The sequence below is a fragment of the Macaca thibetana genome, chromosome 7, assembly GCF_024542745.1.
Source record: "Macaca thibetana thibetana isolate TM-01 chromosome 7, ASM2454274v1, whole genome shotgun sequence".
Taxonomy (NCBI): Eukaryota; Metazoa; Chordata; class Mammalia; order Primates; family Cercopithecidae; genus Macaca; species Macaca thibetana.
Window position 1 is genome coordinate 69,884,962 of NC_065584.1, and position 27,745 is coordinate 69,912,706.

A 27,745-nucleotide genomic window follows, 5' to 3' on the forward strand; every position below is an offset into this window, starting at 1 on the left:
TGGAGGCTGAGAAGCCTTAGGTCAGGGTGCTGGCAAGTTTGGTGTATGGTGAGGTCATTCTCTTGTCCCAAGATAGAGCATTACACACTGCGTCCTTCAGAGAAGAGTAGGCTGGATGCTCCCTTGGCAGAAGGTAAAAGGGCCAAGAGAGAAAAGAGAGTCAAACTCACCCTTTTATAATGGCATTTATACCACCTCTAATCACCTCTTAAAGGTTCCACCTCTTACTACTCTTACAATGTGTATTGTAAATACTAATTTATTAAAACTAAATTTCAACATGAGTTTTTCAGGGGACAAACATTCAAACCGTAGCATGGACCTTGTTGGAAATGCAGAATATGAGGCCCACTCCAGACATACCAATTTGGCATCTGCATTTTAAATACTTTCAACTTTTATTTTAGATTCAGGGAGTACATGTGCAGGTTTGTTGCATGGGTATATTGCACGATGCTAAGGTTTAGGGTATGATTGATATTATCACCCAGATAGTGAGCTTATTACCCAATAGTTAATTTTACATCTTTTGCCCTACTCCCTCCCTCTTGCTTCTAGTAGTCCCCAGTGTCCATTGCTCTCTTGTGTCCATGTGAACTCAATGTTTAGCTCCCACTTATAAATTATAACATAACTTATTTAATCTTCTGTTCCTGCATTAATTTGCTCAGGATAATGGCCCCCAGCTCCATCCATGTTGCTGTAAAGGATATGATTTCATTATTTTTATGGCTGCACAGTATTCCATGGTGAATATGCACCGTATTTTCTTTATGCACTCCACCACTGCTGGGCACCCAGGTTAGATTCCATGTCTTCATTATTATGAATAGTGCTGCAATGGAGATATGAATGCATGTGTCTTTTTGGTAGAACAATTTGTTTTCTTTTGAATAGATACTCAGTGATGGGATTGCTGAACGGAATGGTAGTTCTATGTTAAGTTATTTGAGAAATCTCCAAACTGCTTTCCACAGTGGTTGAACTAATTTACAGTCCCATCAACTGTATATAAGTGTTCTCTTTTCACCACAGCCTCACCAGCATCTGTTTTTTTTTGTTGTTGTTGTTGTTGTTTTGTTTCTTTTGACTTTTTAACAATAGCCATTATGAAGGGTGTGAGATGGTATCTTATTGTGGTTTTGACTTGCATTTCTCTGATGTTTAGTGATGGTGAGCATTTTTTCATGTTTGTTAGCCACTTGTATGTCTTCTTTTGAGAAGTGTCTTTATGTCTCTGCCCACTTTTTAGTGGGGCTATTTGATTTTATTATTTTTGTTTAATTGTTTAAGTTCCTTATAGATGCTGGATATTATACCTTTGTTAGATGCATAGTTTGTGAATATTTTCTCCCATTCTGGAGATTATCTGTTTACTCTTGACAGTTTCTTTTGCTGTGCAGAAGCTCTTTAGTTTAATTAGGTCACACTCGTCAATTTTTGATTTGTTGCAATTGCTTTTGAGGACTTAATCATTAATTCTTTCCAAAAGTTGATATCCAGAATGGTATTTCCTAGGTTTTCTTCTAGGATTCTTATAGTTTGAGGTCTCACATTTAAATCTTTAATCTATCTGGAGTTAATTTTTGCATGTGGTAAAAGGTAAGGGTCTCATTTCATTCTTCTGCACATGGCTAGCCAGCTATCCCAGCACCATTTATTGAATAGGAAGTCTTATCCCCACTGTTTATGTTTTTTGATTTTGTTAAAGATCAGATGGCTGTGGGTGTAAGACTTCATTTTCGGGCTTCTCTTTTCTGTTCCATTGGTCATGTGTCTGTTTTTGAAAGTTTCAGGATACAAAATCAGTGTATGAAAATCAGTAGCATTTCTGTACATCAATAATGTTCAAGCTTAGAGCCACAGAAAGAATAAAATCCTATTTACAATAGCAAAAAAAAAAAAAAAAAATACCTAGCAATATATCTAACCAAGTGGTGAAAGGTCTCTACAAGGAGAACTACAAAACACTGCCTGCTGAAAGAAATCATAGATAACACAAACAAATGGAAAATATTCCATGCTCCTAGATTGGAAAAATCAGTATTGTTAAAATGGCTATACTACTCAAAGCAGTCTACAGATTCAATGTTATTCCAATCACAACTACCAATGTCATTTTTCACAGAGCTAGAAGATACTATTTGTATTAAGCTATTTTCATGCTGCTGATAAAGACATACCTGAGACAGGGTAATTTATAAAAACAAAGAGGTTAATGGACTCACAATTCCATATGGCTGGGGAGGCCTCACAATCATGGCAGAAGGCAAAAGAGGAGCAAAGGCATGTCTTATATGATAGCAGACAAGAAAGAATGAGAATGAAGTGAAAGGGGTTTCCCCTTATAAAATCAATATATCTCATGAGACTTATTCACTACTATGAGAACAGTACGGGGGAAACTGCCCCCATGATTCAATTATCTCCTACCAGGACCCTCCCACAAAACATGGGAATTGTGGGAGCTACAGTTCAAGATGAGATTTGGGTGGGGACACAGCCAAATTGTATCATTCCACCCTGGCCCCTCCCATATCTCATGTCCTCACATTTCAAAACCAATCATGCCTTCCCAACAGTCCCCCAAAGGCTTAACTCATTTCAGCATTAACTCAGAAGTCCACAGTCCAAAGTCTCATCCTAGACAAAGAAAATCCCTTCTGCCTGTGAGCCTGTAAAATCAAAAGCAAGTTAGTTACTTCCTAGATACAGTGGAGTTCCAGGCATTGGGTAAATACACCCACTCCAAATGAGAGAAATTGGCCAAAACAAAGGGGCTAAAGGCCCCCATGCAAGTCCAAAATCCAACTGGTCAGTCAAATATTAAAGTTCCAAAGTGATCTCATTTGACTCCATGTCACACATCCAGGTCACACTGATACAAGAGGTGGGTTCCCATGGTCTTGGGCAACTCAACCCCTGTGGCTTTGCAGGGTACAGCCTCCCTCCTACCTGCTTTCATGAGCTGGTGTTGAGTGTCTGCTGCTTTTCCAGCTGCACGGTGCAAGCTGTCAGTGGATCTACTATTCTGGGGTCTGGAGGATGGTGGCCCTCTTATCACAGCTCCACTAGGTAGTGCCCCAGTGGAGACTGGGTGAGGCCTTCAACCCCAGTTTCCTTCCACACTGCCCTAGCAGAGGTTCTCCATAAGGGTCCTACCCCTGCACCAAACTTCTGCCTGGACATCTAAGCATTTCCATACATCCTCTGAAATCTAAGCAGAGGTTCCCAAACCTCAATTCTTGACTTCTGTGCACCCACAGGCTCAACACTACGTGGAAGCTGTCAATGCTTGGGGCTTGCACCCTCTGAAGTCATGGCCCAAGCTGTACCTTGGACCCTTTTAGCCATGACTACAGCAACTGGGACATAGGGCACCAAGTTCCTAGGCTGCATACATCAGAGGGCCCTGGGCCTGGCCCATGAAATCATTTTTTCCTCCTAGGCCTCTGAGCCTGTGAGGGCTGGAGCTGCCACAAAGGTCCCTGACATGCTGTGGAAACATTCTCCCCATTATCTTGTTGACTGACATGTGGCTCCTCATTACTTATGCAAATTTCTGCAGCTGGCTTGAATTTCTCCTCAGAAAATTTGTTTTTCTTTTCTATCTCATTGTCAGGCTGCAATTTCCCAAACTTTTATGCTGTTTCCCTTTCAAAACTGAATGCTTTTAACAACACCCAAATCACCTGTTGAATGCTTTGCTGCTTAGAAAGTACTTCTTCTAGATACGCTAAATCATCTCCCTGAAGTTCAAAGTTCCACAGATCTCTAGGGCAGGGGCAAAATGCTGCCTGTCTCTTTGTTAAAACATAGCAAGAGTCACCTTTACTCCACTTCCCAACAAGTTCCTCCTCTCCATCTGAGACCACCTCAGCTTGGATTTCATTGTCCATATTATTATCAGCATTTTCATCAAAGCCATTCAACAAGTCTTTAGGAAGTTCCAAATGTTCCCACATCTTCCTGTCTTCTTCTGAGCCCTTCAAACTGTTCCAACTTCTTCTGTTACCCAGTTCCAAAGTCACTTCCACATTTTTGGGTATCTTTACAGCAGGGCCCCATTCTAGTAGTACCAATTTACTGTATTAGTCCATTTTCATGCTGCTGATAAAATATACCCAAGACTGGGTAATTTATAAAGAAAGAGATTTAACGAACTCATGGTTCCACATGTCTGGGGAGGCCTCACAATCATGGAAGAAGGTGAAGGAGGAGCAAAGGCATATCTTATATGGCGGCAAACAAGAAAGAAAGACAGTGAAGTGAAAGGGGTTTCACCTTATAAAACCATCAGATCTTATTCACTACCATGAGAACAGTATAGGGGAAACTGCCCCCATGAAACACCTACTGGGTGCCTCCCACAAAACGTGGGGATTATGAGAGCTACAATTCAAGATGAAATTTGGGTGAGGACACAGCCAAACCATATCACTACTTTAAAATTCATGTGGAACCAAAAAAGAGCTTGAATTGCCAAAGCAATCCTAAGCAAAAAGAACAAAGCTGGAGGTATCACATTACCCAACCTGACACATACTATAAGGCTATAGTAATCAAAAGAGGATCTGTATTTTAATGAGATCCCAGGTGACTGTATGCACATTCTACTTAGAAAGCACCAATATACACAGTATTTTCTCTCTTATTTTATAAAAGGACATTTAAATAAATCTATGATTAAAGAATTTTCTATACATTATTAAGCCCACATGAGAAATTTCTTTTAAATTTGATGTCACTTTTCTCATAGAATTAAAGTTTTTTTTGGACTATAATAATTATAATATCAATCTGACCTTCCTTTTTGCTTTGGCCACTAGGAAGCTCATAAATAGTTTTTCCTTAGCAATGTCATCTGTTCTTGCCTTCTTATTTTAATTTGTATTTCCTCTTGTCTGGTAGTTTTCATTATATTTTATTATTCCATTGTATATGTTTCTTGCAATAATTTTATCTTGTTTATCCTAACATTAATATAGGGGGAAAAATAAATTGACACTCTTCAGCCTGGCATTGAGTAATTATATTCAATGTGATCTTCCACCTTCCTGACCTCACCTCCTGTTCCTCCCAAACAAGAACACCGTATTCTAACCTATTGACCCTTTTCCATCACCCAAACATCCTTTCTTTTCTTTGAATAGGCTCTCTTAATCTCTCAAAGTTCAGCCCAAATTAAATCTTCTACTTGATGGTTTGCCCTGGTCATCCTGGTGAAAAGTTCTTTCCCCTCTTACCTCCAAAAAGCACTCTGTTGAGATCCTTAAATGCAATTTGGCAGTTAGCTTCATGTTGTGTCCATTTACATATGTGGCTTTCAAAAGTACTTTGAGGGAAGGGAGCATGTATTATTTGGGTCACCTGCAGTGTCTATTGCCCAGATGATGCTCTATTAATGAATGAATGAAAGTGTATTAAGTACATGTGATGAGAATTTCAGTTGGTTTCAGCTTAATAAAAACAGATTTGAAACAAACAACCAATATGGTAAGTATAATAATCTATTATTTTTACTTTTCTGCTTCATTCATCATTCAAAGGAGCTCATAACCCAGGATTTGGTTGGGCATCTGAAAAGTTTACTCAAAATTTATAAGACAACAAGAATATATGATGTGCCCTTTAAGTAAAGTCAACGAGGTGTTGGAATGTGGGGTAAGGTGTATGAGATGTCTGTGTATAGAAGATATTTACATTTTCGCCAGAATCACACTGCTCTCCACAGGGCTTCTGGCATCATTTCTAAAGACTCACAGGCCTTTAGCCAAGTCTTTCAGGGCCAAAGCTCCCCATGGACTGTCTCACAAGATCTGCAGGGGAACAAGGTAACACTGACTTTGGTGGCTTAGAGACAGTGCAACACAGCAGCAGACAGACAGCCTGGCACACAGCCAGCTAAGAAAGTGGGACATCTGGGTGCAAGCCCAAACATCTCGCTGACCTTGAGCTGAAGGGATGAGCCTCTGGCAGGCACAATCAAAAGGCTCAGATTCCCTAAGCAGAGAGCGAATATTACATACAACTGCAAGGGAGTGGTCCATGCCACATTCAGCAGCCTAGGACACAGAGCACAAATTAACAAATTCACCTTTGTTAATTAGGGCAGGACAATAAGATTTGAGCTGTCAGAAATATCGTGCAAGCTAAAAATATAATTTAAAATTTTGTTGTAGATATATTAAAAACATAAAAAGAAACAGGTAAAATTAATTTTAGCAATATACTTTCTTTAACCCAATATATCTAAACTATTATCATTTCAACACTTAGTCAATATTTAAAATTATTAATAAGATATGTCCATTTTAAGTCTTTGAAATCCACATCTCAATTTGGGCTAGCCATATTTCTAGTGCTCAGTAGCCACTTGGGTCTGGTGGCTACAATATTGGACAGTGCAGACTTTAAATACTAAAAATACAAAAATAGTAAATTATCTATAAATAATAGAAAGGTTCTGACGTTGTAGATTAAGCTATCTAGCTTATATTTCTAATCCTTGGTTACAGTTTTTTGGCACTTAGAGAGGCCATTTAACCTGAGCATCTCCCCATCAGAAAAAAATGTTGATAAATAATCTCTACCTTTCAAGTTTGTTGGCATCAATGTGTGCCAAGTACCAGAACACAGCCAGGCCTCCAGAGGACACCGAATACGTGACAATATACTGATAACATATTCATATAGAAGGGCTCCAGAGCTACCCACAGTGAGAGTAAGAAATCTCTCTGAAGGGAATTAGAGCCTCTCATTTTTCCTGGCTAAAAATCACAAAAATAGAAGAGAATGTGGTAGTTTCATTCTAGCTTTTTTCTAACTTTACAGTATAATATTCCAATAGATTGTATCCCTTTATGTATTGCATCCTTTTTATGAAAATACGCAGATTTCCAGGTTCTAGTCTGGCATTTAAACAGCTAAGAAGTCTTCACTCCAACCCAAAAAGTAAAGAGCTAAACAAACTGGAACATCAACAACTCTTCTTAGATCTGTCAGAGAAGGGAGGTCACGGGGAACACCACCATCCCAAAAACTCTGTTGTCCAGCCTGTACAACAGAGCGAGACTCTGTCAAAAGACAGACAGGCAGATACAGAAAATCACAACTTAGCAGAGCAGAAACCTTCACAGGAACAAGTATCTGAAGAAATAAAGGTAAAATAAAAACATTTACTTTTTTATTCATAATAGATCTAGCATGTTCAAAATAACAGCAAGAATGTATTTGATTTTATATGCCTGTGTGTGTGTGTGTGTGTGTGTAAGTGAATGGCAGTGAAGAGACCAGAGACAGGAGTGAGGAAAGAGTTGGGAATACTTTGTTATTGTAAGGTACTCCACAGTACGCATCAAGTGGCATAGTGTTATCTGAAAGTGAACTAGAATTAGTTGTAAACATGTATTGCAAACTCCAGAACATCGACTTAAAAAAAAAAGCTAAAAAATTAGTATAATTGAGCTAAGAAAGCAGAGAAGGTTGAATCATATAAAATGCTCCTTTAAAACCACAAAATGCATAAAAGAAGTGAAAAAACTGGGAACAAAGAACAAGGGCAACAAATACAAAACAGTAACAAATGTAGTAGGTGTTACTTCAACTATATCAATAATCACCTTAAACATCAGTGGCCTAATGCACAAATTAAAAGATACAGATTGTTGGTCAGGTGCAATGGCTCATGCCAGTAATTCCAGCACTTTGGAAGGCTGTGGCAGGAGAATCACTTGAAACCAGGAGTTCAAGACTAGCCTGGGTAAGAAACCAACACCCTGTCTCTACAAAAAAATTTAAAAATTGGCTGAGCATAGTAGTACATGCCTGGAGTCCTAGTTACTTGGGAGGTTGAGGCAGGAGGATGACTTGAGCCCAGGAATTAGAGGTTACAATGAGCTGTGATTATACCACTGCACTCCAACCTGAGAGGCAGAAAGAGACTCTTCAAAAAAAACAAAAAAAAAGAAAGAAAGAAAGAAAAAGAAAAAGAAAAAAAAAGAAAAGAAAGGAAAAGAAAGAAAATTGTAAGAAGAATCAAAAAACAAGGTCCAACTATATGAACTATATGTTTTCCAGCTGAAATCCCCTTTAAATATAAAGACACATATAGATTAAAAGTAAATGAATGGAGAAAGATATACCATGATCTTACTAATCAAAAGAAAAATGTAGTAATGATATTTATTTCAGACAGAGCAGACATCAGAGCAAAAAAGTTATCAGGGATAAAGAAGAACATTATATAATGATTAAAAAAAGAGTCAATACTCTCAAGAAGACATAACAATCTTTAATGTGTATGCGCCCAACAACAAAGCATCAAAATACATGAGGCAAAAACCGCAAGAACTGCAACAATAAATAGATTAACCCACTACTATAGTTGCAGACTTTAATATCCCTCTATCAAAAATGGATAGGTCCAACAGGCAGAAAGCCAGTAAGGACATAGTTGAACTCACTAGCATCATCAATTAACTGGATATAGTAGACATCCATAGACTATTTCATCCAACAATAACAGAATATACATTTTTCAAGTTCATGAGAAGCATCCAAAAGATAGATTACATTTGGGGCCATAAAACAAACCTAGCAAATTTAAAATAATAGAATCATATAATACCTCAAACTACAATGGAATTAAACTAGAAATCAATAACAGAAAAAAAGTCTATAAAATCCAAAAATACTTGAAGATTAAACGACACATTTCTAAAAAATATGGGTCAAAGGAAAAATCTTAATAAAAATTTTAAAATATTTTGGCAGGGCACAGTGGCTCACATCTGTAATCCCAACACTTTGGGAGGCTGAGGCGGGTGAATCACTTGAGGTCAGAGGTTCAAGACCAGCCTGGCGAGCATGGTGAAACCCTGTCTCTACCAAAAACACAAAAATTAGCCAGGCATAGTGGTGCATGCCTGTAGTCCCAGCTACTCAGGAGACTGAGGTAGGAGAATTGCTTAAGCCTAGGAGATAAAGGTTGCAGTGAGCCAAGATCATGCCACTGCACTCCAGCCTGGACAACAGAGTGAGACTCTGTCAAAAAAAGAAAAAATAAAATATTTTAAGCCAAATAAAATAGAAAATACAATTTAAAAAATTTGGGGGATTCAGTGAAAGCACTGTGTAGAGAGAAATTTGTAGCACTGAATGATTATATTAGAAAAGAAGAAATACATAAAATCAATGATCTAAGCCTCCACATTGGAACATTAGAAAAAGAAGAACAAACTAAATCCAAAGTAAGCAGAAGAAAATTATTATTGTTGTTATTATTATTATTATACTAGAAATCAATAAAAATGAAAGCAGGAAATCAATAGAAAAATATCAGTAAAACCAAGCTGGTTCTTTGAAAAGAGCAATAAAAGTCAATAAGCCTCTAGCCAGGCTAAGAAAAAAAAGAGAGAGAGCACACAAATCAGTAAATGAAAATGAAATCGGGGACCTCAGTAAATATACCATGGACATTAAAAGGATAATAAAAAAATTACTATGCCCATAAATGTTATAATCTAAATAAAATGAACCAATTTATTGAAAAATACGATCTGTTAAAATTCACACAAGAAATAGAGCATCTGAATAAGTCTATATCTATTAAAGAAATTGTATAAATAATTAATAACCTTTCAACACAGAAAGCAGCAGGCCCAGGTGGGTTCACTGGTAACTTCTAACAAAAATTTAAGGAAGAAATTACACAAATTATTTAAAATCTCTTTCAAAAGATAGAAGTAGAGGGACTACATTTTAACTCGTTTGATAGGGCCAGAATTACCCTAATACCAAAACCAAACAAAGACATTACGAAGAAAGAAAACTATAGACCAATATCACTGATGACCATAGAAGCAACAATCCTCAACAAAATATTTGCAAATGAAATCCAACAATGTATAAAAATACTTCTATATCACAACCATGTAAGTTTTATCCTAGGTACACAAGACTGGCTGAACATTCAAAAGTCATTTAATATAATCTATCACATCAATAGTCTAAAAAAGAAAAATCATGTGATCATATTAATAAATACAGAAAAATAATTTGACAAAATCAAACATTCATGATAAAAACTATCAGCAAACTGGGAATAGAGAGGAACTTTCTCAACTTGATTAAGAGCATCTACAAAATATCTATAGATATCATCACACCTAGCAGTAAGAAATTCAAAGCTTTCCCACTAAGATCAAGAACAAGCAAAAATGTCCCCTCTCACCACTGCTTTTCAACATTGTGTTGAAAGTTCTGGATAATTCAATAAGACAAGAAGAGGAAGAAAATGGTATACAAATTTAGAAAGGAAGAAATAAATTGGCTTTATTTATAGATGATGTAATTTTCTATGTAGAAAATCTAAATGAAATGACAAAAAAAAATCCTAAAACTAATACGTGATTATAGCAAGATTGCAGGATACAGGATTAATATACAAAAGTCAATCACTTTCCAATATACCAGCAATAAACAAGTGGAATTTGACATTAAAAATAAATTACCATTTACATTAGCACCCCCAAAAATGAAATATTTAGGTTTAAATATAACAAAATATATACAAAATCTATGTTAGGAAAACGAAAAAACTCTGATGAAAGATACCCAAGACAAAATTTAAAATAGATATTTCATCTTCAAGTATAAGAAGACTCCATATTGTCACAATTTTAGTTCTTCTCAACTTGACCCATAGATTCAACACAATCCCAGTCAAAATTTCAGCAAATTGTTTTGTGGATATTAAACACTAATTCTAAAGTTTGTATGAAAAGGAAAAAGACCCACAATAGCCAACTCAATATTGAAGGAGAATAAAGTCAGAGGATTGGCACTGCCCAACGTCAGACTTAATATCTTTTTATTATTACAGTAATTTATATTACTACAGTAATCATGACAATGTGTTACCAATAAAATAATATACAGGTAGATAAGTGGAACAAAACAGAAAGCTGGCTAATAGGCCCACATAAAGCCAAGAAAATGATCCAAAGAGCCAAGAAATTGGCCTACATAAAGATCAGTTCACAAACTGATCTTTGAGAAAAGAGCAAAGGCAAAACAATAGAGCAAAGATAGCATTTTCAACAAATGGCTGGGATGACTGGACATCCACATGCAAAATGCAAAACTGTAACACTTCTGGAAGATAACATAGGAGAAAATCTAGATGACCTTTTTGTATGGAGATGTCATTTTAGATGCAATACCAAAGGCACAATCCATGAAATAAATGATAGCTAGAATTCATTAAAATTAAAAATTCTACGGTACAAAAGACACTGCCAAGAGAATGATAAAACAAGCCACAGGCTGAGAGAAAATATTTGCAAAAGACACATTTGATAAAGGAGTGTTATCCAAAATATACAAAGAACTCTTAAAACTCACCAAAAATAAAATGAACAATTTAAAAATGGACAAAAGACTCTTACAGACAATTCACCAAAGAAGATACACAAATGGTTAGTAAGCAAATGAAAAGACGCCCAACATCACATATTATTAAGGAACTGCAAATTAAAACAACAATGAGGTACCACTATGTACCTGTTACAATGGCCAAAATCCAAAACACTGACAACACAAAATGCTGGCAATAATGTGGAAAAACAGAAACTCTTATTCATTACTGGTGAGGATACAAAATGATACAGCATTTTGAAAGATAACTTAGCAGTTTCTTACAAAACTAAGCATACTCTTAGCACATGATCCAGCAATCATGCTCCTTGGTATTTTCTCAAATAAACTGAAAACCTATGTCCGTACACACACAAAAATGCATATGGATGTTTATAGCAGCTGTATTCATAATTGCTAAAACTTGGAAGCAACCAAGATGTTTTTCAACAGGTGAATGGATAAATAAATTGTGGTATATCAAGACAAAGGAATATTATTCAGTGTTAAAAAGATGAGTTATCAAGCCATGAAAAGACAAGGAAGAAACTTAAATGCATGTTACTAAGTTAAAGAAGCCAATCTGAAAAGACTACATACTGTACAATTTTAACTATTATAAGATTCTGGGAAAAACAAAACTATGGAGAAGAAAAAAGATTAGTGGTTGCTAGGCAGGTGGGGCAGCAGATGAGTAAGTGGAGCACAAAAGATTTTCAGGGCAGTGAAGCTATTCTGTGCAATAATACAATGGGTGGATAGATGTCATTATATATTTGTGCAACCCAAGAGTGGGCCCTAATGTAAACTAGAGATTTTAGATGATAAGGATGTGTTGAGGTAGGTTCATGGATTGTAACAAACATCTTACTCTTATGCAGCATGTTCATAATGAGGAAAGTAAGGGGGATATTATAGAAAACTCTGTTTTCCTCTGAAAACTGCTCTAAAAATAAAATTTTTTAATAAAACATATTTTGAATATGCAACAAATCAATGGTTAGAGAAGTTAGAAGATTAGTTCTCCAAAGAACATTTCACCTTATATTAGTACTCACACAAAATAATTTCATAATCAAAAAACTCACAAGTACTGTCAAATAGCTAAATAGAATAGTTGAAAATGTTCAAATTTCTTGGGATCCAGGTCAGTACTGAATTTAGCATCTCATGTCCCATTGTCCTTTTCTCTCCTTCCACTGTTGGGTGTAGTTGGGGTCTTGGGAATCCAGTCCATATTTTGCCTGTATTGCAAAATAGCATTGAAAAACATCTCAAAAGAAAGGGAAACAAGATTTGGCATTCAGAAAGTAGAAAGGTTTCTAAACGTAGGAATGCTTTACATAGGTTGTAATGCAAATAAGAAAGATTGCCAAGAGATAATTTCCTGGCCTGGAGCAAAAGGAGAACAGAATCAACTTGGTAGGTGGAAGTGAGGCATGGGAGATACAGGAATTCATAGTCCTCCAGAAAGATCCAAGGTCAAAATAATTACCACAAAGCTTGGGGACAAACATGTTATGAAACAAAAACAGACTGCATGAGGGCAATTTCTCAAATCACTGTGCTGAGGGAAAGAGTGGATGGTTTTCAATGAATAAGCAGAGCAGGAAGGTAAGAATATGAAATGAGGAAAAGACACCACAACATCTTCCTGGAGGGAAAGATGAGTTAGAAGACAGCCTTTAGGAATAGAAACACAACTTTGGGGATGCACCAGTAAGAAACTGCATCAAAGTTACTTCAGTCCTTAGAGAGATCAGTTGTGAATTGTTCCTGTGTCCATATGGAGTGAGAAAGAGGGGCTTGGAGGATACTGGGGACCTAGGGAACAGAATTATATTCTCTCTGGTTGGGAACAAGGAGGAATCTCACTTATGGAACAATTTAGGACAGGATTAGTTTTAGGTTTGACATTGTTAACCAGTAATTACTAAACACCTTTTATGTTCCCCCTTCCAACTTCCCACATTGTACCCTTTGTTAATCATTGCCATTGGTAACAATTCAAGAAGAACCAGCTCTTGCCTCCTAAGAATGAGGAAATTCTACAGACCCAACATATCAAATGATTAGCTGAAAGGGTATTGTTGCTATCGGGGAAAAAGGGCAATTTGACTGGGGGAAATTCCATTCATTTAGCAAAATTTAAAATAGTGTTTCTTTAACAATGATGATTTCCTACATATTTGTTTATTTTTTTAGGAAGGGGAACTGACACAAATTTTCTGGAAGATTTATAAAAGTTTTTAGCCAGATGTGGAACAACTTTCACTACACGGCTTCTGGAGATCAAAAGTGGTAAAGAGTGCCTCTTCGAAAGGAACTCCACTCACCTCAGGTTCTTTGGTATGGAGCATGTATTCATCTATTTTGCATTGCTATAAAGGAATACCTGAGACTGGCTAATTTCTAAAGAAAGGAAGTTTATTTGGCTCACAGTTCTGCAGGCTGCACAAGCATAGCACCAGCATCTCCTTGGCTTCTGGTGAAGCGTCAAGCAGCTTTTACTCATAGCAGAAGGCAAAAGGGGATCAGGTGTGTCACATGGCAAGAGAACAAGCAAGAGAGAGGAGGCAGGTCCCAGTCTCTTCTTTTTTAACAACCAGCTCTTGTGTGAACTCATTACCATGGGGAGGGCACCAAGCCATTCATGAGGTAACCACTCCCATGACCCAAACACCTCCCACTGGGCCCCACCTCCAACATTGAGAATCACATCTTAACATGAGATTTGGGGGGACAAACATCAAAACTATGTCAGGGTACCATTTTGTGCCACTGCAGCCCCACAGGATAAAGTCAAAATAAACTTTCTACACAGTCTCACTTTGCTGTGGTTTAAAATCTGTACTTACTATAATGTCATGCATTTTCGAATTTCCTCTGGCTCTTGTAGGCAAGTTGGTATTTATCAGGACATCTGGAATTGGTAGAGGAGGATACTATCTAAATCAGTGGTTTTTAAAGCTTTTTCACCTCAATCTACACTAAGAAATAATTTTTGTAGTTACCCTGCACATATATATATATATATATATATATTTAAAAAGTACACATACAAAAATACATGGAAAAATCAGTCGAGGGGCATGCCCAAGATGGCCAAATAGGAACAGCTTCAGCCTCCAGCTCCCAGCGTAAGCGACACAGAAGATGGTTGATCTCTGCATTTTCAACTGAGGTACTGGGTTCATCTCACTGGGGCATGTCGGACAGTTGGCGCTGGTCTGCGAGTGCAGCCCGACCAGCGAGAGCTGAAGTAGGGTGAGGCATCACCTCACCTGGGAAGCACAAGGGGGAAGGTAATTCTTTTTCCTAGCCAAAGGAAATTGAGACACACAACACCTGGAAAATCAGGTAACTCCCATCTTAATACTCAATAGATGGAGAAAAGGCCTTTGACAAAATTCAACAGCCCTTCATGCTAAAAACTCTCAATAAATTCGGTATTGATGGAACGTATCTCAAAATCATAAGAGCTATTTATGACAAACCCACAGCCAATATCATACTGAATGGGCAAAAACTGGAAGCATTCCCTTTGAAAACTGGCACAAGACAGGGATGCCCTTTCTCACCACTCCTATTCAACATAGTGTTGGAAGTTCTGGCTAGGGCAACCAAGCAAGAGAAAGAAATAAAGGGTATTCAGTTAGGAAAAGAAGAAGTCAAATTGTCCCTGTTTGCAGATGACATGATTGTATATTTAGAAAACCCCATTGTCTCAGTCAAAAATCTCCTTAAGCTGATAAGAAACTTCAGCAAAGTCTCAGGATACAAAATCAATGAGAAATCACAAGCATTCTTATACACCAGTAACAGACAAACAGAGAGCCAAATCATGAATGAACTCCCATTCACAATTGCTTCAAAGAGAATAAAATACCTAGGAATCCAATTTACAAGGGATGTAAAGGACCTCTTCAAGGAGAACTACAAACCACTGTTCAGTGAAATAAAAGAGGACACAAACAAATGGAAGAACATACCATGCTCATGGATAGGAAGAATCAATATTGTGAAAATGGACATACTGCCCAAGGTAATCTATAGATTCAATGCCATCCCCATTAAGCTACCAATGATTTTCTTCACAGAATTGGAAAAAACTGCTTTAAAGTTCATACGGAACCAAAAAAGACCCCCTCCGCATTGCCAAGACAATCCTAAGCCAAAAGAACAAAGCTGGAGGCATCACGCTACCTGACTTCAAACTATACTACAAGGCTACAGTAACCAAAACAGCATGGTACTGGTACCAAAACAGAGATATAGACCAATGGAACAGAACAGAGCCCTCAGAAATAATACCACACATCTACAGCCATCTGCTCTTTGACAAACCTGACAACAACAAGAAATGGGGAAAGGATTCCCTATTTAACAAATGGTGCTGGGAAAATTGGCTAGCCATAAGTAGAAAGCTGAAACTGATCCTTTCCTTACTCCTTATACGAAAATTAATTCAAGATGGATTAGAAATGTTAGACCTAAAACCATAAAAACCCTAGAAGAAAACCTAGGTAATACCATTCAGGACATAGGCATGGGCAAGGACTTCATGTCTAAAACACCAAAAGCAATGGCAACAAAAGCCAAAATTGACAAATGGGATCTCATTAAACTAAAGAGCTTCTGCACAGCAAAAGAAACTACCATCAGAGTGAACAGGCAACCTACAGAATGCGAGAAAATTTTTACAATCTCCTCATCTGACAAAGGGCTAATATCCAGAACCTATAAAGAACTCAATCAAATTTACAAGAAAAAAACAAATGACCCCATCAAAAAGTGGGCAAAGGATATGAACAGACACTTCTCAAAATAAGACATTCATACAGCCAACAGACACACGAATAAACGCTCATCATCACTCACCATCAGAGAAATGCAAATCAAAACCACAATGAGATTTGCATCTCACACCAGTTAGAACAGCAATCATTAAAAAATCAGGAAACAACAGGTGCTGGAGAGGATGTGGAGAAATGGGAACACTTTTACACTGTTGGTGGGACTGTAAACTAGTTCAACCATTGTGGAAAACAGTGTGGCGATTCCTCAAGGATCTAGAACTAGAAACACCATTTGACCCAGCCATCCCACTACTGGGGATATACCCAAAGGATTATAAATCATGCTGCTATAAAGGCATATGCACACGTATGTTTATTACAGCACTATTCACAATAGCAAAGACTTGGAATCAACCCAAATGTCCATCAGTGACAGACTGGATTAAGAAAATGTGGTACATATACACCATGGAATACTATGCAGCCATAAAAAAGGATGAGTTCGTGTCCTTTGTGGGGACATGGATGCAGCTGGAAACCATCATTCTCAGCAAACTATCACAAGAACAGAAAACCAAATAGCACATGTTCTCACTCATAGGTGGGAATTGAACGATGAGATCACTTGGACACAGGAAGGGGAACATCACACCCCAGGTCCTATTGTGGGGAGGTGGGGGGAGAGGGGAGGGATAGCATTAGGAGATATATCTAATGTAAATGACGAGTTAATGGGTACAGCACACCAGCATGGCACATGTATACATATGTAACAAACCTGCACGTTGTGCACATGTACCCTAGAACTTAAAGTATAATAAAAAAAAAAAATACATACAAACTGAATCAAGAGAATCATAAAACAATAATGTATTATCCCTGAAGCACTGTGAAATTTCAATTCTAGCTCGATTTTATTTTTTAAAAAACCCTTGTCACAGCCCACCATATTGATCATTGTTCATTTATAAGTCATAACCCTATTAGAAATACACTGGCCTGAAGTTTGTGACTTCACTTCCCAAGTGGTTACCATGACATGCCTATTCACTGCCACCTGATTTACAAGACCTTCCACAATCTGGTCCCATCTCCCTGTTCTGTATGAGTTTCCCACTTCTCCTAACATATCTCTTAGAATAATATAATAGCTTCCTTTTATTGGGCACTGACAATGTGATAGTTTCTGTGCTAAGAGATTACGTGAATCAACTCTGTAGTGAGGTTATTAATTTGCTTCCAGTATATAGATGAAGAAACTGAAGCTCAGGGAAGTTGAAGCAAGTAAATGACTGGGCTGGAACTCAAGATGGGCATAACCCTGGAGCCTGTTCTGTTTCCACTGGAACTCACTGGCCTCCATGTCAGAGTTTCTCTTTAGTACCACTCTTCCTGCCTGGAGCCCTCCTGTGTTCATGCTGTTCTCCTACCTGGAAGGCCTTCCAACCTCCACTACTAGCAATCCACAACTACCTACTCTTATTTCTGGACTCTGCCCAGAGTCCAGAACTCTGCTTCTCCTAAGAAGCCACTCGAATAACTTTGGCCCAGGCTCTCCTCTCTGCTTTAAACTCTGGGAGGCAGCAAAGCTCAGGCCAGGTTTAAACGCTAGTTCAATGACATACAGCCTGAAGATGGCGCTCACCTTCTGTATCTCCACTTTCTCTTCTGTAAAATGAGGATAATAATTGCCCCTACCCTGCAGGATTGTTGTCGGGGTAAAATAGTTAATATACATAGTGTGATTAATACAGAAGCTGGTGCATAGCAAGTGTGCAACAAATGTCATTGTTATTCAGTTTTACCCAATGATCACTTCGTGATACGCTGTCCTATTCCTTAATCGTTTACTCAACATGCATATATCTAATGTCTCTGACTAGAATGTCAGGTCTCCATGGGCATGACTGTACCATATTTACATTTTTACCCCAGAGGTACACAGGACCAGGCATGTTGTACACATTTAACAGATATCAAATTTTAACGTTACAAAACTGGCCAATGCCAGAAAAAGAATGACTCCTTCTCCTTCTCCTTCCCCTTCCCCTCCTCCTACCCCTCCCCCTACCCCTCCCCTTCCCCTTCCCCTTGCCCTTCTCCTTCTCCTTCTCCTCCTTCTCCTCCTCCTCCTTCTCCTTCTCCTTCTTTTTTTTTTTCTTTTTTTTTTTTTGTTTTGGTATCAAAGGAACATAGAGTGATGATTTCGTTTTGGGAAACTCACTAGGATGGCTTGTAAGTTCTATGCATGGAAGTGCTCTTGGGAGGAACTACTGTATAATACTTCTCTGGGCTCTGCTTGGTGCCTGAGCAGATTTAAGTTTCAGAGATTCTGTACTGAGAGTGGGATGTGCAAAAATTTACACTTCTTTATGTTTCCAGAACTGATGTTGGTTTAGCTTTAGAGTCTTTACTTTCACTTAAGTATACCCAGTCACTTCAAATTTAAACCTTTCATTTTAAAATGATTCTCTCCCTCCCACTTCTTTTTCTTTCCTTTTTCACCAGGGTAGTCAAAGTTCCTAAGCCCAACCATGGCAAGGATGGAGTGAGAAATAGGCCATACATCTGGAGGTTTTTTTCTAGCTCTGGGCTTTTAATGAGCTTGTGACTATGGCTCTCAGAGGTCAGTTTCTTATATGTGCCTCTGCAGAAAATAGAACATTTTAAGCATCCGCAATATAGCCACTTTCTTTGTCTCTGGTTTTCTTTCTAACCTCACTCAACTGTATTCATTCTGTAAACTCCATCCCCCAGTAGTAAGCACCTTGCTATAAGGAAGTTGCAGTTTACAGTAAATTAAAAAACCTCCAGCCTGGCTTACTTTTGCCACTAAGCATAATGGAAACACATTTCTCTCTTGTACACAGAAACACAAAACAGCACAAAAAAAGGCACATGAGGAAATCTCACAGGAAAAGGCATCCAGAACATCTAAAGTAAATTGCATACTTTACTGTACTTATTATCTCCCCAAGAAATCAGTGTGAGAGCTGTTAGATATCTGTCCGCAAGGAAAACATTTCTGTTCCACTAGAAATGCCCTACTAAGTTTGATGGTGCCCAAATACTGGTCTTCCTTCTACAAGTTCACCTGTTAAATGCTGTTTGTTCCTCAGAATGGGGTTCTGCATTCTTACTTCCACGTTCACTGTTAAAACGGAGCCTGGTTCAAGCAAGATTGGTGGGTGAAAAGGAAATGTGGAGAGAAATGACAGTTCCCTAAGAAGCAACACTTTTTTTTCCCTAGAAAGTGACTTGAATCGACTTCAGTTGAAGAATAAATCATCCTCAAACTACACCTGCTCTATTGATGGTTCATAGAGAGTTCTAGAAGAGCTTGGACACTCACTGATTGTGCAGAATTCTTAGAGTTACTACTTGTCATTGCATGATTTTACTCCTGAAGTCCCTGGTGAGTTACATGGTATGTGCTTATGTAGGTGGAAATAGAAATGTATAAATCAGTATATGATCATCCAGGTCTGAGAATTTTACAGCATCTTTTGACATATTGGAAGCAGACTAAAATTGCAAAAGCAGATTCTTGGCTTCAAACCAAAGCAATAGGTAGTGCTGTGGTCAGAGAAGTGCTACATGTGAGTTTGGAGAAACTTTTTTACAAAACACACACCAACATTGGTTTGTTTTCTGAGACTGGTCCTCCAGGCTTCTTGGGATATCTCTGGGGACCATGTTTGCTACACCGAGCCACAAGCTCAGATGGCCAGTCAATGTGGCCCATTGCAGCCTGGGTTCAGCTGCCCTTGGGACTTATGGCAAAGACAGATGTTAAATACTGCTACAGAAGGGCTAATTATGTAAAAGGTAGTTACACGTGTTAAGAAAACTTTAATATATTTCACTAAATAAACAATTTTTCAGTAATAGCAAAATATAGAACCAAAGAAAACAAAACCTAGTTACAGAGTAAAATCTTCCTTATACTAAGTTTATTTTGACTCCTCTTTCTCACAGTCTCTACATAATTGATTTAAAAGCAAACTGCATTTCTAATAATAGATTTGTGTTATTTTTTCTTCTGCTCTGCTGTAAGTCATAAAAGCAAACATGCCCACTTATTCCGTTTTCACAGGTTCTAAACAACCTGCCTACTCCTTCTCGAATAGTGTGAGTTCCTCCTTCTGAAGTCAAATTTTTGGGGGGCAGAGTCATATTTTGAAATTCTTCTTGTCAGAGCAGAATTCTCTCTTTGGACTCCCCTTTCCAATCATTCTATCCAGGCATGAACTGGTGTCAGTCTCTCTGCTTTATGCCTGGATAAAACTATCCTTATCATTTATACACCAGAGCCTTGTTTTCAAAGAATGAGCATCATTTGCTATGGCGATAAATATACTCTGTAGAAAAACTTCAGACTACATTAAACCCATTTACTACAGTTTTGGAGCAAGGGGCTGGATGGCAGAGAGTGGAGGGGAGGACCTCTTTCCGGAAGTAGATGGAACACGGGTAGCCACAGTCTACAGTTCTGTGTTCCAGGGCATGCAGAAGGAGGAGAACTAGGTGTCTTTGCTGGTCTCCTGGGAACAGGGGAATATGGTTTCAGAGCCTACACTCAACCCAAAGTATGGTGTGCCCATAAGAGATACCATGGCCCAGAGATTTAGGGTCAGCTTCAAACTGCATGAACAATAGCATGTTTGGTGAGACTGAAAAAATTATATCACATCATTTTCCCTGTGTTTAACTCTCCAGGGTCTCCCATTGTTCTTACAATAAGATCAACCACCAGCTAACTTCCAGATGCTACTAAACCCTGCCCCGTTTGACCTCAATGTCCCTCACAGACCGTCTCCAGCTTGTGCGCCACCACACTCCTTTTCCTGGTGCTCCCACTCAGCTCCTGCTCCTCTCAGGACTTTCTTGGCTTAAATTGCTCTTTCCCACACACCCCTCACCAACTCCAATATCCTTTAAGTCTCCATTTAAATGTCATTTTTCTGTGGAAACCAATTTGAACTTTCATCAGTTTCTCTTGATACAATTGTCGTGAAATCATAATTTGCTTAATCTCTGTCTTCCACATTAGACTGGAATATCAATGAAAGTAGGAGCCACGTCTGCCCTGAATTCTCAGAACCTAACACATGTCTGGTCTATGGTGGGTGCTTAGTAAACCTTTGACAATCAAATGCCTGAGAATGAATGAAGTTGTGAAAGAGAACATGGGGGAATACTTCATTAAGTAACATGTTGTATTTCTAGCATTCTGAAAACCCCACAGACTAATGTCTCCCAAATACCCAGTGCAGTTATATAAAAAGATTTTATAATTTATAAACAAAATAGAGACTGGGTGCCATGGCTCATGTCTGGAATCCCAACACTTTAGGAGGCTGAAGCAGGAGGATCACTTGAGCACAGGAGTTCAAGGTCAGCCTGGGCAACATTGGAGAGGAGACCATGTCTCTACTAAAAATTTAAAATGTATCTGGGTGTGGTGGCACATGCCTGGGTGACAGAGCGAGACCATGTCACAACAAAATAAAACAAAACCCTCCAAAACCAAAATAGATCTTTTTTAAACTTACTGAATAATAAGTTTAGTCTATCTTCAAAGCCAAAATGACATTTCTATTAATTGTGGGAGGTAAAGGGGAAAAGATGCAGGAGGATTGAAATATTGTAGCACAATTCATGTGCTATGCCTTCCTGCCATCCCAGCTTTTAATTTAGTGGATTTTTAAAATTTAGGATTCCAAGTACGGCACTTCCTGCTCTCTGTTACTGCAGACAGCCATCCCGGCAGAAAAAAAGCATCTGGACCAGAAATCATCATTACCAAGTGACAGAACTGGAACAGGTATTAGAGTGATCCAAGATAATTACTGAGTAGAAAAGATTGATCTCGACTGTTTCCTGAATGTAGCTGAGTTTGACCCAGAACAGTGCTTCTCAAACTTTAATGTGCATATGAATCACTTGGGATCTAGTTAAAATGCAGATTCTGATTCAATAAATATAGAGTGGGGCCTAGGGTTCTGCATTCCTAACAAGCTCCCAGGTAACAGACGGGACTAGTCAACATGGATTGGCACAGGTCAGAGGGCACAATCATGCCCAGACGCAAAGAATGTTCTTCACAGAAAGGAAGTGGTGGGGCCACGCCTAAAAGGGTGAACGGCAAAGCCCAGATGTCGCCAGCAGAGGGCAGCAGAGGGCAGGTTAAAGTGCACTGGACTCACAGGCCAAACTCACCCCAAAGGCAGCTCCAAAATAGTTCAAATCAGAGCATGCCTAAGAGGACAGGGGAAAAGCAGGCGCTGAGACCACCAGCAGCCTGAAGGCAGATGTTCACACGGATCGAATAAACTCACTGGAGGGAGCACTTTGTGACAGCAGAAAGAACACCAATCACGGGCAGGTGACCCAAGATCTAAGTCAGACACAAGAGAGCAGTGCGTTGGGGCCAGCCACTCACCATCAGCCTTGATTTCCTCATCAGTCAAACAAAGGGTGGTCGCTAATGAACGCTTCTGGTCTTCACGTTCTGCATCAGCGGTTCTTGTTCGGACCTGGAGGAATCTGGAAGAGACCATGGAGAGACAGCTGGTCACCTGCCAGGGTGAGGCCCTTGGGACATGTGATGGGCAGGGAGTCGGTTTTGTTTGAAAGTCAGGGCTCAGTGGAGGTTTTTCTTTTTTAATTAGCATTTTCATTTGTTATCAAAGATTACATACACTTTGGACAAAAAGATAGGGGCCCGGTGTGGTGGCTCACGCCTGTAATACCAGCACTTTGGGAGGCTGAGGCGGGTGGATCACTTGAGGCCAGAAGTTTGAGACCACCCTGGCTAACATGGTGAAACCCCATCTCTACTAAAAGTACAAAAATTAGCCAGGCGTGGTGGTGGGTGCCTGTAATCCCAGCTACTCGGGAGGCCAAGGCAGGAGAATTGCTTGAACCTGGGAGGCGGAGGTTGCAGTGAGCCAAGATCAGGCCACTGCACTCCAGCCTGGGCAACAGAGCTAGACGCTGTCTAAAAAAATCAGATTGGACTAAAAGGCTTATAACCAAAACAACAGTCCCTTATCCCTCTCACATTCCTTATCTTTTTCCCCCAGAAACAATATCTTCAAACTCTTTTACTGTTTCTCCTCCATTTTTTGCTCCATATTTCTGAATAATTTATACAATATAATCCTATTACTTGATTCATTAGCTATTGACTTTTTACTCTAGTGGATTAGGATAATAGTTCAATTATACCATCTTTTCTTCTTCATTATTCTCTAAATATAATTTGTCTTATTAATATATCTTGAGTCATATCTATATTCAGTTTCTGTGTTTTGACTATGTACATATTATTCATTAAGTCAGGTAATATACTATGATTCTATCTAATTTCTCATATATCTTTTTGTCTGTCCTGGAATGAATAATTGTCTTATTTTTTTCATGTGCTTTATTTAAACATCTGACTAAATTTCCCATACCCTCCAAAGTGCTTCTATTGAAGACAGTTTTCCACAAAGGAATCTGTCAGATTATTCTTGCTTTTACCTGTTTTGCATTGGATCCCATGCATCCTGAATATCATCCTTCCTTCTCCTGAGTTTGCTTCCTCCTTTTAGTGGAGCATTTCCACCAGCAAGGTCCACCAGCCCTTCCACCAACAACTTGACAGTAATCAGGGTTGTCTAAGTCACATGCTCTTATAGATCCCTCAGGAAGAACTCACAGGATTGCCGCTTCCTAAGTTTGGGCCATGGCCATGAAACATGTCTGAACTGTATATGTGAAGGTCAGTTTGGCTAGATATAAACTCCATAGCTGACATTTTCTTAAGTATTGTAATTGTTATTCTGTTGTTCTCTGGCTAACATACTGCTCTTGGATGGTCTGATTAAAATTTTATTTATTTTCCCTAACACGTGAATTGTTCTCTTGCCTGGATACCCAAAGGATCTTTTTCTCTAGGGTCGCTTTCAGGTCCAATGTTTACTAGAGTATGTCTTGGTATTGGTTTTCTGGGGAGCAGTTTTCCCAAGTCATTCCTTTTAATATGAGACCTGACTTCATTTTTTTATTTCAGGAAAGTTTCCTCATATTACAGATTTTAATATTTCCTGTGCTTCATTTATTTTCTTTTCCCCTTTGGGGGTTCCTATAATATGTATATTGGATGTTCTTTGTTCTTTTATGTATCACATTCTCTCAAACAGCTTTTCTTTCCTTCATTTCTTGATTTTTAAATTTTTTTCTTTTTCCCTCTTCTATTTCTCTTAAGACAATATTCATTGTGTTAATTAACTTTTATTTTCTTCCCAGTTTTATCATTTCTAATTTTAAAAACATTTTTTTATAAATTCTATTGTCAATGAAATTATCCTTTTGCCCAATTATCTCATTTCTGAGTTTTTTCTAATTCTTACTTCTGTTGTTCTTTCGTAGTTTCTATCACTTTCTTAAAATTTTTAGCTTATTTTGAAACATCTGGTTATAATTGTCATCTATTTCAGCACATTTTTCTAAATTCTTCATTGAATAGGGACATTTTCTGCTTTTTATGTTCCTTTTTGCGTAACTTTGTATGTGATTCACCCACTATCCTTTTTCTGTTGCTCATTTTTCAGACAGATGAGTTTTCCTCCACTTTTAGGAGAGGATGTGTCTAGATCACTCGTCTAGGCCCATAGCTCTATAATTACCTCTTTTGTTGTTTTTAAGGAGATAAATACATCCCGGCTTTCTGAGATGCTCCTTCTCTGCTCCCTCTCCCATTCTTACTGGAATTTCTCATTCTATTGGCGTTGTGATTCCTATTGTCAGGTTGGGTTCTACTCCCAGCAGTTTCTCCTCAATGCAGGACTTGGCCTCTGAAGGGAGTTGGGGAGTTTTTGTTTCTAGAGTTCATAGGCCCCAGAGTGCCCCAGACACACTCCTGATAATTGGAATCTCCAGTCCACATCACAGATTCAACTGAGACTCAGGTATGGAAACTCTAAATGCAGTGGTCTTTTTCCAGCATCTCACTGCGAGACAGAAGAGTGTGGTGCTAGTTTCCCACTGCTTGTTCCACACTCCCCTCCCCGAGATTTCTTGAGTATGTAACACCCTAAGAGGCAAAGTATGGAGGGATGCAAGTGACAGTAGCATAATTTATGAATTTCCTTGAGTCTCCCTCCACTAACTGTCAGACCACTATTAACCTTGAGTGTTTACATTTTTACCAGTATTATTTCAAAAACATACAACTCATTGGATGTTTTGAGGTTTTGTTCTAGTTGCTCTGTCAGAATGTCTGAGCTTGAGGTGACTCTGCAAAGCTGGGCTTACACAACCAACTCTGAGCTTAGCTTCACCATTAGTAAACAAGGTAAATAACGCCCACTTCACAGAACTACTGAAATGATAATAAAGTTGAAGCATATGAAAGTGCCTCCTTGATTTCACCTGATATGTAAAAAACTATTTACAAACTGTAAAGTGATAAGACACTGTATGTTATTTCAAATAGATTTAGGAAATATGTGAAGCCCTGTAATTTTAGGTTTCACTGCATAATTTTCACTTAATATGCAAATTGTTTTCTTTTCCCACTAGATTGTTTGCTTCAGAAGAGCAGTGATTATTGTCTGATTTACTTCGACGCTACATCCTCATTGCCTAGTATGGTACCTGGCACATCACAGACATTCAGTAAATACTGGATGAATGAATTATTTGTGCTAACTTTGCCTTAAAGCATATTATGCAACAAATAAAACAAATGGGCAAAAATTAAATGGTTACTAGGTTGTTGTTGGATTGGGCCTGTGGAACGTGCTCTGCCAACTTATTTCTTTAGCATTTCAGTTTGCTTTGTATTCTTGCCTACAAGGGACACTGACTCCCCTGCTGCAGAGAAGGGAATGAGCAACACCCGGAGTGCCAGAAACAGCTCCTGCAGGAAACGTGGCTCACCGACCTCCAAGTGTGTGTCCTCCAGGCCAAAATACAGAAGGTTTGAAACAACGTGGCTAATGGCTGGGCAGAGAACAACGAACTGGACTGTCTTTCTCTCACAAGTGTTTATGGAAGTCTGGCAGTCTGTCTTTAAGTAAATAGACTTGCTCTAATGGAGCAATCTATCAAACAAGTAGGGCTGCTGAGAAGGGGGGGAAGGAAGGTGCAGCACTGACTGCTTCCTCGCCCTTGGGAGCCATTTCTTTGAGGATAACAAATGCGAGCGAGGTAGTGATACTCAAAGCAGGAAAAATAATAGCCTGTGGCTTAGGATGGTCTCATCTAAACTCAACGTGTAGATGGGTTTTGTGTGTTTAAACAGGCAGCTCTGCATCTCAAAAACACAGGAGAAGGAGCACACAGACACAGAACCAATACCAGGAGGCTTCTAGTTAGTGGGTTTTGTAAGAGAAGGGTGGTACAATGAACAGATGAATGAGCAAACGTTTAGTCTCTACAGGGTTTCTCCCTCTTTACTACTGGAGGGGGTGTCAAAACTGCTAATTTGCTTGCTCACCACACAGTACTTAATAAATGAATAACATATTTACAGCGTGAGATACATGGTTGGGGGGGTTTGGGGTGCAGGGGCGGGGCAGGGAGAAATTACCAAATATTCACATGAAGACTCATATTTTGGACTTTACTCACAGTATTTGCAATGACACAGTGAAAGGGCCAGGTGTAGGTTAACCCTTTTAGTTTGTGCCAGAACTTTACATTCTTTGCAAAGAAGAAAGAGATTTAATATAAACTACAAACGCTTTAATCAAGTGGCTTTCTTCACATACCATGAAAGCATTTTGAAACATTCAAGTAAAAAAAAAATTCCTTTTTTCTGAAAATATAACCTCTTAAACACCAAGGATGCTGCCAGACCAAGTCCCATCAAGTAAAAGGGCCCACAATAAGAAGCTTAAACAGGGTTAGGATTAGGTTACATTTGTATAAATAAGCCGGTTTTTGTTGTTCAGGTCTCAATCCTTAAATGATCCTATCTTGTGTATGGAAGGTGTCTCCTCATTAAATTATACATTAATATTCTCAGCATGGGGCCCAGTGGGATCCAGAATTTCCCCAGGGCTCACCAATTGTTAGAGGCAAATAACTACATCAATAGCAATAATTTAAATTTTGCTCATCCATTGTCCCCACGTGCTGCAAGGCCCTCCCCTCACCCCAACCAGGTGTTCCTGAGCCCCCTGTGAGTGTCCCACTCATGCAGATGAGAAGCCCTTGCCTGCTTACTCCACAGGGGCACAGGTGCTGCTGCCCCACTGGCACCTTCTGAGGGGATACAATTCCCAAATGCCATTCTTGCCCCTGTGCTATCCTCAGGCTCCCAAATGTGCAGAGTGCACTCAATTCCAAAAAAATGCACACCCCCTTCAAGCCGCATCGGGTCAGAGCCATGCAGGTCCCATAAGAAAAAGGCAAGAGGGCCTGTTACTCCAGCACCATGTCATAACATGTTTGTTCCTTGAGCTCCGAAACAGTCTTTTGCCCCACATTTCACAAAATATTTTATGAAACCATCTTCATCTGCTTTTGCC

General features: G+C 38.8%; 1 long non-coding RNA gene across 2 annotated transcripts; it reads right to left on the reverse strand.

Moving 5' to 3' along the window:
• Positions 1 to 320: 320 nt before the first annotated feature.
• LOC126958403 (uncharacterized) lies at positions 321 to 27,618 on the reverse strand. 2 transcript variants are annotated; one of them, XR_007727179.1, is made up of 3 exons: positions 27,576 to 27,618; positions 22,663 to 22,766; positions 321 to 1,777 (listed from the first exon to the last, which is right to left on the reverse strand). It is a non-coding gene; the product is annotated as an uncharacterized LOC126958403 (long non-coding RNA). The 2 variants fall into 2 exon arrangements; XR_007727180.1 differs by lacking the exon at positions 321 to 1,777 and adding an exon at positions 13,977 to 14,341.
• Between the last annotated feature and the right edge of the window lie 127 nt (positions 27,619 to 27,745).